Source organism: Phyllobates terribilis, unplaced genomic scaffold, assembly GCF_046119375.1.
Source record: "Phyllobates terribilis strain yellow unplaced genomic scaffold, ASM4611937v1 Scaffold_2__4_contigs__length_985480577, whole genome shotgun sequence".
Classification (NCBI taxonomy): Eukaryota; Metazoa; Chordata; class Amphibia; order Anura; family Dendrobatidae; genus Phyllobates; species Phyllobates terribilis.
In genome coordinates this window covers 250,616,439-250,630,001 of record NW_027362762.1, presented here as the reverse complement: position 1 = coordinate 250,630,001, position 13,563 = coordinate 250,616,439, and the positions used below count along the sequence as shown (strand labels likewise).

General features: G+C 46.3%; 1 protein-coding gene across 1 annotated transcript in view; it reads left to right on the top strand.

Annotated features, from left to right (window-relative positions):
* Window positions 1–13,563, top strand: part of LOC141245425 (protocadherin-9-like) — a 1,804,993-nt gene that overhangs the window by 424,493 nt on the left and 1,366,937 nt on the right. The gene's annotated exons all lie outside the window — the stretch shown is intronic.

Here is a 13,563-nt window from a genome sequence, read left to right as displayed (position 1 = left end):
TTTGGCGCCAATCTCACTGATTGGACGCATCTGGCGTCCGCGACCAATCAGCAGAGCTTTGTTTAAATTTGGCGCCAAGCTCGCTGATTGGTCGCGGCCGCTATTTAAATGTGGCGCCCAAATCGGTGATTGGTCGCGGGCAGCGTCCGCGACCAATCAGCAGAGCGGTGTTTAACTTTAGCGCCAAGATCACTGATTGGTCGCGTGCGGAGAGCGCGACCAATCAGCTAATCGTATTGGTGAGGACCGGGGAGCGCCGCTGCCTGGTCGGATACTTCCGTTGCGAGAAGCCGGGAGATGAGCGACTGCTCGCAGCAGAAGTATCCCGACCCGCAGCGCCGCTCCCTGGTCCTCCCTTGACACCCTAGCCGCTGATGTCCCCACAGTATCCGCATGGTGTTACAAAGATCCGGACATTTGTGTTAAAAATCGCTGAATGGTCGCTGGCGCTGCCCGCGACCAATCACCGATTTGGGCGCCAAATTTAAATATCGGCCGCAACCAATCACCAATCTTGGCTCCACATTTAAACACCGCTGTTCTGATTGGTCGCCGACGCTGGGCGTGACCAATCACCGATTTTGGCGCCACATTTAAATAGCGTCCGCGACCAATCAGTACAGCGGTGTTTAAATGTGGAGCCAAGATGGGTGATTGGTCGCGGAGGATATTTAAATTTGGCGCCCAAATCGGTGATTGGTTGCGGTCAGCGCCAGCGACCAATCAGCGATTTTTAACACAAATGTCTGGACCTTTGTAACACCATGCGGATACTGTGGGGACATCAGCGGCTAGGGTGTGAAGGGAGGACCGGGGAGCGGCGCTGCGGGTCGGGATACTTCTGCTGCGAGCGCCAGCTCATGTCCCGGGTTCTCGCAGCGGAAGTATCCGCACAGGCAGCGCCGCTGACATCCATGCGGCTAGGGTGTGAAGGGAGGACCGGGGAGCGGCGCTGACATCCAATTGGTCGCGGCCGCTATTTAAATGTGCCGCACAAATCGGTGATTGGTCGCCGTCTTGACCGCGACCAATCACTGATCTTGCCGCCAAAGTTAAACACTACTGTGCTGATTGGTCGCGGGCACTGCCCGCGACCAATCACAGATTTGTGCGCCAAATTTAAATATCGGCCGTGACCAATCACCGATCTTGGATCCACATTTAAACAACGCTGTGCTGATTGGTCGCGGCTGATATTTAAATGTGGCGCCCAAATCGGTGATTGGTCGCGGTCTTGGCGCACAACCAATCACTGATCTTGCCGCCAAAGTTAAACACTACCGTGCTGATTGGTCGCGGACGCTGCCCGCGACCAATCACCGATTTGTGCGCCAAATTTAAATATCAGCCTCATGCACGTCACTGACAGCTTGGGAAAATTCTCCTGCACTCAGCGCTTAAGCGTGAGAATTCTCCCACGCTGTCAGTGACGTACATGAGGTGAGCTGAGTTCATTGGACATGAGCTCACCTCATGCACGTCACTGACAGCGTGGGAAAATTCTCACGCTGAAGCGCTGAGTGCAGGAGAATTCTCCCACGCTGTCAGTGACGTGCATGAGATGCGCCGAGTTCATTGGACATGAACTCGGCTCATCTTTATGCCGTCACAGAGAGATACTGAGGAGCGCAAGCATGCCTGCGCTTCTCAGTGTCTGCGGGATGACAGGCTGGATGGCAGCGTTCTGCTGCGGTCCAGCCTGTCATCTCGATGTAGCAGAGCTGAAGCTGTCCTGGGAACCATGGAAAGGTAAGGATGAGGTTGCTTTATTATTTTACTTTTATTGCAGGAGATCGTTGGCTTCAGCTGGAATGGGCGTGGTGGTAAGTAGAGTTTAATTTAGAACAATAAAGAATTGTGTGTTTATTTCAATTAAAGGACTTTATTCTGGGTGTTTGTGGTTTTTTTTTTAACTTGACTATGGGGTTAGTAATGGGGGTGTCTTATAGACGCCTCTCCATTACTAACCTGGGCTTGATGTCAGCTGGCATTATAAGCTGACATCAACCCCAGCCCTATTACCCCACTGCCACCGCTACAGGGCAGTGGGAAGAGCGAGGCTAAGTGCCAGAATTGGCTCATCCTAAGGACGCGCCATTTCTGGGGCGGCTGACGGCTGGTGTTTCTAGCCTGGGAGGGGGCCAATATTCATGGTACCCTTCCTGGGCTATTAATATCAGCCCCCAGCTGTCTGCCTAGCCTTTGCTAGCTATTAAAATAGGAGGGACCCCACGTCATTTTTTGGGGGGGGTCCCCCATGTTAATAGCTAGTAAAGGCTAGGTATTCAGCTGGGGGCTGATATTAGTAGCCTGGGAAGCTTCGTGGGTATTACCCCCTTCCCAGGCTTCAAACATCTGCCCCAGCCATCTGCTTAACCTCCGCTAGAGCCTAAAATTACGGGGACCCCCACGCCAATTTTTTTTTTAATAAATACTTTATTTTAACACTAAATGACAAGTACAGTAATCAACACTGTCACTGTACTTCATATATATGTGACTGACATGTTTCTATCTATCTAATCTATGTGTGATGCTCTATCTTTCTGTTCTAAATTGTCGGGTACAACACTAATGAAGACCTACCCGTAGACATGAAAATGATGCCTCTGCCCCAGCCCATAGCCAGATGATAATAATTATAAAAATTCCTTTTCATTCCATATGGGATTTACTTTTGTAGAGTAACACAGAAATCTGTAATTTCTTGTAAATTTCACCATATTTTAAGCATTATAGCGTATGTATAGTTATGTATGCCTTGGATTTTTTTCAGCCTTTCATACATCAATAGTAATATAGAAGGAGCATGAGACATGTTCTTTCCACATGCTCTGCAGTGAAAGTATGTTTTTCTCCTTGACTACTCTTCTATGAAAGAATGTTGATGTTTTTAGCTGTTTTTTCTTTCTATGAAAAGCTTTATGAATTAGTAATGATATGCAAACATCATTACTAGCGTATTTGGGGAAAATATTTTCTTGCTCATTTTCAATAAACCAAAGGAAATTACTGCAATTCTTCATGCAGCCCTGTTTTACCTGATGTTTCCACTTGCCAGTTTTTGTACTTTCCCTTGCCAACTGCAAATTGCACCAATCTGTTTGAAATAAAAGTGGAAAACTTTAAGCCAATCTAAGCCAATAAATAAATCCAAAAATATGTTCAAACTGAAGAATAAATAATAGGATACACCTCTGCACATGCCCCGTTAGAATTTCTTCTACTATTACACACTGTAAAAGTAACTTTGATAATCTATCATGGGTTTATACCTCATAAAGTGAAGCTGGTCAGAATTGAAAAAATTGGCCTGGTCAGGAAAGTGAAAACAGGCTGGGGGGGGTGAAGGGGTTAATGTGTATCTGTTGCTTTCAATTTTAGTTCATAAATCAATAGTGCACATGAAAATAAGCAACTTTGTAATACATCTTATCAGACAAATTTGATTTTATCACTGCCAAAATTGAACATTCATTTTCAAAAACCACAATTCTGAGGTAAAATCTGTATTTACTGAAGACAGACTTTCCTATTTCTGAGATAGGAGATGGCAGGTGTTACTGATAAGATTCTATGTAGATGGGAGGAGGGAAGAGCTACAGACAGAGCTCCTCCCTCCCCCTCCTATCAAAATTGAATTTTATCAGTAGCACTTGCCATCTCCTATCTCAGTAATAGGAAAGTCTGTCTTCAGTGAATGCAGATTTTACCTCAAAATTGAGAATTTTGATAATGATTGAGCAATTTTGTCAGAGAAAGAAGCAGATTTCACTAATATGATATATTAGAAAGATACTTATTTTTATGTGTACTATTAAATTATGAAAAAATTAAAATGATAGTTAGTCTTTAAGTACTTTTGTGAAATGGGAGCATGACCTTTTTGGTCTTTACATTACTGTAATTTGACTTTTTTCCTTTCCTTGGCCTCTTAGAATTCTGCATTCCACAATCGCCGCATATTATTATATTATTACCTTGTATAGTGACAGTTGCTTCTGTCCTAGGAAGATTTCTTATTTTGCTTTTGGCAATATAGGGATGGATTTGGCCACCTCAGTTGCCCCAAAAGCAGCCACTTTGTTTGTTTGAACATTTGATGCCACATGCTACTATTGTACTGACTTTGTTTTTAGAAGGAAAAGTGTCTGCGTTATATTTTTCACTGCTTAATAGCTACCGAAAGATGCTTTACACGAAAATTACAAAATGGTTAATAAATTAAACACATCCCAATTAATGTTGTTTATTTCTCTAGGTAACTGGGAAACAGCAGCATCATCGCAGGTGCTGCACTTTACAAAGATGGTTTATTATCTGAAAAAAGCATCCCATCTTGTGAAAATCATTATCTCTCCATCTAAAATGTCCCAATACAGTAATGCATATAAAATTACAAATACATGTTACCTGTGCTGAAATGGGATAGGGATTATTGTCTTTTTAATTGTCCTCTTTTGCTTTTAAAATAAATACAGTGAATGTAATAAAGATAGAAGGAGCTGAATGTTTCTAAATAAATAAAAATAAATTATCAATAAATACAGTGAATGTAATAGAGATAGAAAGAGCTGACTGTTTCTAAATAAATAGAATACATTTTCAGTTCCCATCAGAGATGAAGATGGCATTGCAAGAATGAGCCACAACATTCTGCTCATTACTTTTTCTATTAAAGTCCATGCCTGAGATTTTTCTCAAGAAATACTGTACTTGTGGGCCATCGACTATCTTTAACTATTTAAAAAAGGTTCGTAGACTTTAAATGTCTGAGTTTTCCACCTTCTTCACTGCAGTTATGCTCTAAAGTGAGCAGCTGCGGCGATGGGGAGATGACTGTCTGACACAGCTAGACCTCCCATAGAGAAGCCATAAAGAGTAGGGATGAGCGGAGCCATAGAAGTTCAGGTTCTTGTACCCGACCGAGCTCTAGTCCAAAGTTTTGGTACTAGAACTGTACCCGAACTTGAACCTGAACCCGAACTCCACTGAAATCAATGGGGAACCGAACTTTGGAGCTGTAAAATCTCTCTTTCCTCCCTGGACCTACAAACTGTAATATAGACTTCCAGGAGAAGTCCGTGTTCAAAGTTCAGCACCGGTCCAGTACAAACCTCATATTTTAGAGATCAGGTTCGCTCAGAGAGTTTATTACCATCTCGGCCTTCTCTGTCTCTGTATACAGTACACACCATGGAACAAGTGCTGTGTATACAGTATAGCAATCACAGATCATGGTTACGCTTCCAGGCCCAATGATCATGTGATTGCTTGATGTAGAGTGGGAGCAGGAGCTTCGGAGTCCTAGTAAGCCCAGTCAGATTTACTATTCAGGAGGCTGAATTTCCCATGTAACAGGAACTAATAGACCAGTCCCAGTTATAATAAAAATCAGGAAAAAAATATTTAAATAAATAATTCTTCCCCTCCACTACCACCCCCAAAGTTTTTTTTATTACATTTTAGGGGGCACAATGTGTGAAATAAATGAAAAATAATAAATAAAAAATAAAAATCAGAAAAAAAAAATCACTGTTACTAGCCTCAACCCCATAGAAAAAAAAAAAAAAAACTTGTCTGATATAAACAAGCAATTGTTGCAGAAGGGGGAGAAAAATTTTATACATATTTTGTCTTCCTTTATGGTTATAAAAAGATATGTAAAAAAATGAGAAAAACAGACAGGTATTTTCATTATTTTTCGACTGATATCACCTGATATTCCTCTACCCTGAAAAAAAAACATTGTCTGGTTCTTATAAGACTTTGCTGAGATATTTAGAAGTGTTATATGTAATGAGCAGGTTAACAGTAAATATGGACCTGCAGTAGGGGAGAACTATTGCGGACTATAAAAAGACTGTAGAATTAATACAATTACAATTAATACTGTCTCTGCCTTTCTGAACAGTCAGTATAAAATACTGTACTATGTGTATAACTTTGACATCACAAATCATGTAAATACTAGTGTTGAGTGAGCACTAAAATGCTCGGGTGCTCGAAGCTCGGGCCGAGCTCGCCGTGATACTCGGGTGCTCGACCCGAGCAACGAGCCCAATGTTAGTCTATGGGAGACTCGAGCATTTTTGCGGTGGCACCCCCGACAGTCTTTTAAAAGCCTAACAAGTGCCCAAAACGATAGTGACAGTGCTCAAATGACATGGGGACAGCATGGGGATCGCCCCAGGAAGCATTTCTGACCCCCAGGTCACTGCTGTCAACAACGTGGTCAGAGGTATTAAGCCACTTTTACAGGCTCACAATAAAACGTTCAAAAACGAAAGTGAAACTTTTTTCCTGTGAAATATGTTAAGGAACATCCTTTCCAGGGTAAAGACTTGTGTATAAGTTAAAATAAATGACCAAAAACAAAAATACTCCTCCACACCTTCGGCTAAGTTCACAAGTAGCATTTTTTCTGCGTTTTTGCACTTTTGTATTGCTTTCAACTATGACAAATGCATTCACCGTGAAATGTCATTTTAACATTTTACAACCTTATCTGGCCATGTGCTGTGTGACACCTGCATAAAGTGCTGAAAAGACAAGGGAACAGCATGGGGAAGACCCCTGGAAGCATCTCTGACTCCCAGGTCACTGTCTAAAAGTGTGCCCATCATAAGTGATCCTTACTGCATCAGAAGATGCAGACTTGCAACTATCCCCATGCAAGTTCTAGTCCCAGGGCAGTGTTCAATTGTACCTCCCCCATTCCTTGCAATACAAGGTCAAGTATGCAGCCTGCCACCCACCCACCCCCAGGCTGCAATACCATACTGCTTGCTTGCTTGAACTTGAAATTGGGCCTTTTAGGCATGTGGAGGCGGAATCTGGCCACCACGTCATGGCTGTGTTGGCAGCCTGGAATCCATACTCAGTCCCCAGCCGCCCGGCGGCCGGGTGTCCATACTCGGTCCCCAGCTGCCCCGCGGCCGGGTGTCCACACACGGTCCCCAGCCGCCTGGGGGCAGCCGGGTGTCCATAAACGGTCCCCAGCCGCCCCTATTTCTCCTTGGAACATCCCCCCACACACTTTTCTTAGCCCGTCCTGCTTTAGGCAGCATTGGACGAGCCCACCAGAGAACCAGACTCCTCCAGTGGGCCCTGACTTCTCCATCGGTGGAGTTGAGACTGCCAAGGTGAGGAGCATGATGATGATGACAGAAGTTAGCATCTGCTATGTTTTCTTTTAATGCAAGTGTAAGTGTGCAGCCTGCCACCCACCCACCCCCAGACTGCAATTCCATACTGCTAACTTGCACTTGAAATGGGGCCTTTTAGTTTGGAGGAGGCCGAAGCTGGCCACTACCTCATGGCTGCTTCGGCAGCGAGGTATCCATACTCAGTCCCCAGCCGCCCCTATTTGTCCTGGTGTGCCTTATACATAAGATTAAGCGCGTATACCAAAACTTTACCTGTGCCCTCCCCAGTGCATTTAGTGGGAAGGAGAGCCTATTCCGCTGTAGTGTGTGCATGCCATACCCCTGTTCATGGTACATGCAAAGATGCCTCCCACCTTGCACCTGTCGTTGCAGACTTGCAACTATCCCCATTCAAGTCCTTGTCCCAGGGCAGTGTTCAATTGTACCTCTCCCATTCCTTGCAATGCAAGCGCAAGTATGCAGCCTGCCACCCACCCACCCCCAGGCTGCAATAACATACTGCTTGCTTGCTTGCACTTTAAATTGGGCCTTTTAGGCATGTGGAGGCGGAATCTGGCCACCACACCATGGCTGTGTCGGCGGCCTGGTATCCATACTCAGTCCCCAGCCACCTGGTGGCGGGGTGTCCCCACTTGCTCCCCAGCCTCCAGGGGGTGGCCGGGTGTCCATACTCGGTCCCCAGCCACCCCTATTTGTCCCGGTAACTTTTCCCACACTTTTCTTAGCCTGGCCTGCTTTAGAGCAGCATTGGCAGAGCCCACCGGACTATCAGACTCCTCCGGTGGGCCCTGGCTTCTCCATCTGGGGAGTTGAGAGTGCCAAGGTGAGGAGCATGATGAGGATGATAGAAGTTAGCATCTGCTTTGTTTTGTTGTAATGCAAGCGCATGTATGTAGTAGCGGCTAGGCCTGAGGTGGTCAGCATTTTGGCGCATATCCTACCTCCTCCGAGGATTGCTGGATGTTTTCCTGCTACTATCCAAGTTCTATGACTCCCATTAAAACAAAGCTTCAGGTGATAAATGATGGATGAGGTAGTGGCAAAGGAGAAAGAGCAGGAGGAACAGGGATCATTCACATCAATATCAGGCCTGTCAACCAGATATGTCTTGTAGGATATGTTTCTGTAACAAAAGGAGCGGTTCGGCTACACAGTTATAGGGCATACAGTGAGTGCAATGCCTACAAAAAATTTCAAGCCACTCCAATGCGCCTTGGAATGACATGGAGGTCAGAGGGCGTTAACTAAACCTTTTTTTCCATTTATAGCAACTGGGTCTCCCGTGCACTGTTGGCCTAAGCAGTGAATGGAAGGCTTTCCAAAAATTATGAGGAACTGCAATGCCCCTTACAAGAGCCATGTGTGGCACCCCAGGGGTCTGGTCACCACAGTAATAGAGATATTACGTCGGAGAGCAAGTGGGAGGTTTCCTGGTCAGGATCCCATAAACATGCAACATCCTCCTGCCCCAATCCTGGGAGGGGAGAATTCAGCCCTTATAAACTGGATCTGGGGCGGGGTTGAGTGAGTCAGAGAACAGTCAGAGTCAGAGTGAGAGCAAGGGAAATTAACAGCAAGGAGCTCTGTAGGAGCTAGGAGCTAAAGACCAGGGGCTGGAAGCTGAGCAGAGCTCGCCCTGGCAGAAGACAATAGTAACCGGACACAGGAGTCCGAAGCTGTGAGGACTTATATATCCAGCAGCAGAAACCAGCCGGCAGGGGATTTCAGGTCCTCTGGCCATAGAAGCGCGGAGGCTAAGTCAGAAGCAAGGGACCAGCACCGCCGTCGTGGAGCGGAGGCTAACAGAAGGCCCCAAGTCACCAGCCATACGGTGAGCACTACATGGTACACTCAGGGACGTGGGCTACTTCTACCCGCTTACAGCAAGGTAGCCAGGAAGAGTGCAGATAGACGGGGAGGCCTACAACTCCACCTGGCCAGGGGAACTCCTGCTTGCTCACAGACTGACCAGTCCTCTTATGCTAGCCAGTACTCCTGGGATGGTCTACCTTATAATCATCAGTAAAGACCCTGAACTGCACTGCAAAGACTCTGAGTCATTCCTGCTGCGCTCGTGCACCATCACCCCCATCATCCACACTCACTGCCCTAAGGCTATACTCCTCCCCAGGGGAGTTATCCCATTCCATGGTGCGCACACAACACCAGCCTCAGCGGTCTGCCTCACAGCGGTGGTACTCCCTGACCGCAATCCACGGGTGGCGCAGTCGGACAATTAACCTCAAAACCTAAGAAAGACTGCCACTGGTTTGACCAGCCTGAGCCACGGGACCGGGTCACTGCCACGGAGACTACAGACCCCAGAGACCCGGCACCGGGTATCCCACACACGTGTATACACGGCCCAGGGGGCGCGTCACATGCAGTACAGCATATTACAAACATAAGTCCCATTATTGTGGAGTGGGTGTCCCATGGTATTTGCTTATGCTTTCCCAGCAAAAGGTACCAAAAATTAGGATGGAGCAACTTGCAATGCCCCCTACAAGAGCCATGCAGTACAGCATATTACAAACATAAGTCCCATTATTGGAGAGTGGGTGTCCCATAGTATTTGCTTATGCTTTCCCAGTAAAAGCTGCCAAAAATTAGGACAGAGCAACTTGCAATGGCCCTTACAAGAGCCATGCAGTACAGCATATTACAAACATAAGTCCAATTATTGGGGAGTGGGGGTCCCATGGTATTTGCTAATGCTTTCCCAGCAAAAGCTGCCAAAAATTAGGATGGAGCAACTTGCAATGCCCCTTACAAGAGCCATGCAGTACAGCATATTACAAACATAAGTCCCATTATTGGGGAGTGGGTGTCCCATAGTATTTGCATATGCTTTCCCAGCAAAAGCTGCCAAAAATTAGGACGGAGCAACTTGCAATGCCCCTTACAAGAGCCATGCAGTACAGCATATTACAAACATAAGTCCCATTATTGGGGAGTGGGTGTCCCATGGTATTTGCTTATGCTTTCCCAGCAAAAGCTGCCAAAAATTAGGATGGAGCAACTTTCAATGCCCCTTACAAGAGCCATGCAGTACAGCATATTACAAACATAAGTCCCATTATTGGGGAGTGGGTGTCCCATAGTATTTGCTTATGCTTTCCAAGCAAAAGCTGCCAAAAATTAGGACGGAGCAACTTGCAATGCCCCTTACAAGAGCCATGCAGTACAACATATTACAAACATAAGTCCCATTATTGGGGAGTGGGTGTCCCATAGTATTTGCTTATGCTTTCCCAGCAAAAGCTGCCAAAAATTAGGACGGAGCAACTTGCAATGCCCCTTTCAAGAGCCATGCAGTACAGCATATTACAAACATAAGTCCCATTATTGGGGAGTGGGTGTCCCATAGTATTTGCTTATGCTTTCCCAGCAAAAGCTGCCAAAAATTAGGACGGAGCAACTTGCAATGCCCATTACAAGAGCCATGCAGTTTAGCATATTACAAACATAAGTCCCATTATTGGGGAGTGGGTGTCCCATAGTATTTGCTTATGCTTCCACAGCAAAAGCTGCCAAAAATTAGGACGGAGCAACTTGCAATGCCCCTTACAAGAGCCATGCAGTACAGCATATTACAAACATAAGTCCCATTATTGGGGAATGGGTGTCCCATAGTATTTGCTTATGCTTTCCCTGCAAAAGCTGCCAAAAATTAGGATGGAGCAACTTGCAATGCCCCTTACAAGAGCCATGCAGTACAGCATATTACAAACATAAGTCCCATTATTGGGGAGTGGGTGTCCCATGGTATTTGCTAATGCTTTCCCAGCAAAAGCTGCCAAAAATTAGGACGGAGCAACTTGCAATGCCCCTTACAAGAGCCATGCAGTGCAGCATATTACAAACATAAGTCCCATTATTGGGGAGTGGGTGTCCCATAGTATTTGCTTATGCTTTCCCAGCAAAAGCTGCCAAAAATTAGGACGGAGCAACTTGCAATGCCCCTTACAAGAGCCATGCAGTACAACATATTACAAACATAAGTCCCATTATTGGGGAGTGGGTGTCCCATAGTATTTGCTTATGCTTTCCCAGCAAAAGCTGCCAAAAATTAGGACGGAGCAACTTGCAATGCCCCTTACAATAGCCATGCAGTACAGCATATTACAATCATAAGTCCCATTATTAGGGAGTGGGTGTCCCATGGTATTTGCTTATGCTTTCCCAGCAAAAGCTGCCAAAAATTAGGACGGAGCAACTTGCAATGCCCCTTTCAAGAGCCATGCAGTACAGCATATTACAAACATAAGTCCCATTATTGGGGAGTGGGTGTCCCATAGTATTTGCTTATGCTTTCCCAGCAAAAGCTGCCAAAAATTAGGACGGAGCAACTTGCAATGCCCATTACAAGAGCCATGCAGTTTAGCATATTACAAACATAAGTCCCATTATTGGGGAGTGGGTGTCCCATAGTATTTGCTTATGCTTCCACAGCAAAAGCTGCCAAAAATTAGGACGGAGCAACTTGCAATGCCCCTTACAAGAGCCATGCAGTACAGCATATTACAAACATAAGTCCCATTATTGGGGAATGGGTGTCCCATAGTATTTGCTTATGCTTTCCCTGCAAAAGCTGCCAAAAATTAGGATGGAGCAACTTGCAATGCCCCTTACAAGAGCCATGCAGTACAGCATATTACAAACATAAGTCCCATTATTGGGGAGTGGGTGTCCCATAGTATTTGCTTATGCTTTCCCAGCAAAAGCTGCCAAAAATTAGGACGGAGCAACTTGCAATGCCCCTTACAAGAGCCATGCAGTACAGCATATTACAAACATAAGTCCCATTATTGGGGAGTGGGTGTCCCATAGTATTTGCTTATGCCTTGCAAGCAAAAGCTGCCAAAAATAAGGACGGAGGAACTTCGAATGCTGGCACCCTGGTGATATAGTGGTGGTGGAGGCTGAGGATAAGGAGAAGAAGATTAAACAGCCGAAACGAGGAAGCGTATACCCATGTGTGGGTGTGAAGCGGTGCATGTGAATACACCTCCCGAAATAACACAGTGGATTTGACTTTATGTTACTCTGCTGTAATTTGGTGGTGATGAGAAGTCTGGCCCAATCCAGCCCTTGTTCATTTTGATAAGGGTCAGCTTGTCAGCATTGTCAGTTGACAGGCGAGTGCGCTTATCAGTTATAATTCCCCCAGCGGCACTAAAAACACGCTCCGATAACACGCTAGCGGCAGGGCAGGCCAGGACCTCCAAGGCGTACAGAGCGAGTTCATTCCAAGTGTCCAGCTTGGATACCCAATAATTAAAAGGCACAGAGGAATCATGGAGGACGCTGGTACGATCGGCAAGGTACTCCCTCACCATCTTTTGAAACTTTCCACTCCTTGTGAGAGTACCCCGCGCCTCAGGGCCTGTAAGCTGGGCGGGTCTCAGAAAACTGTCCCAGGACGTTGACAGTTTTCCCCTGCCTCTGCTGGATTGGAGTTACATCTCTCTCGCCTGTACGCCTTGGTTGGGCAACGAACTGTGACCTCTGCCGCTAGCGTGTTCAGATGGGAATTTTTTTAAGAGTTCTGCAGCAAGGGCCTTCTAGTATTGCCCCATTTTTGTAGACCTCTCCACCTCAGGAATAAGAGAGTGAAAGTTCTCCTTGTAGCGGGGGTCTACAAGTGTCACCAACCAGTAATGACTGTCACCCAACATTTTGACAACGCGAGGGTCACGGTTAAGGCAGCGTAACATAAAGTCAGCCATGCGTGCCAGACTGGTAACAGGCAAGATTTCCGTGTCCTCACCAAGATGATGACTGACCATGCTCTCCTCCTCCTCCTCCTCTTCCTCCTCCCCCCTGTCCTCAGGCCGCCCACGCTGAACCGACGGTATGACACTTGTACAGGTACTACCGTCTACAACGCATGATAGCAGCTCCTGTTCTTCCTCCTCCTCCTCCTCCTCCTCTCCCTCATTGTCCCCCAATGCACGTTCCGATGAGATGAGGCTGGGCTGTATGTAATCGCCCGCTACGGCTTCTTGATCCATCCCATCATACTCTGGCTGCAATGCCTCCTCTTTAATTCTCTGCAGAGAGCGTTGCAGAAGACAGACAAGTGGGATGCTGACACTAATGTTGGCGTCATCGCGACTCACCAACTTGATGGCCTTCTCAAAGTTTGTCAGGATGGTACATAAGTCAGACATCCAGGTCCACTCCTGAGGTCTTATGTGTGGAGTCTGACCTGAATATCGACGGCCTTGTTGCAGCTGGTACTCCACAACTGCTCTCTTCTGCTCACAAATCCTTTGCAGCATATGGAGGGTAGAGTTCCAACGTGTGGGGACATCACACACCAGTCGGCGTGCTTGAAGCTGCAAACGCTGCTGCAACACAGCAAGGGCGGCGGAAGCTGTAGTCGACT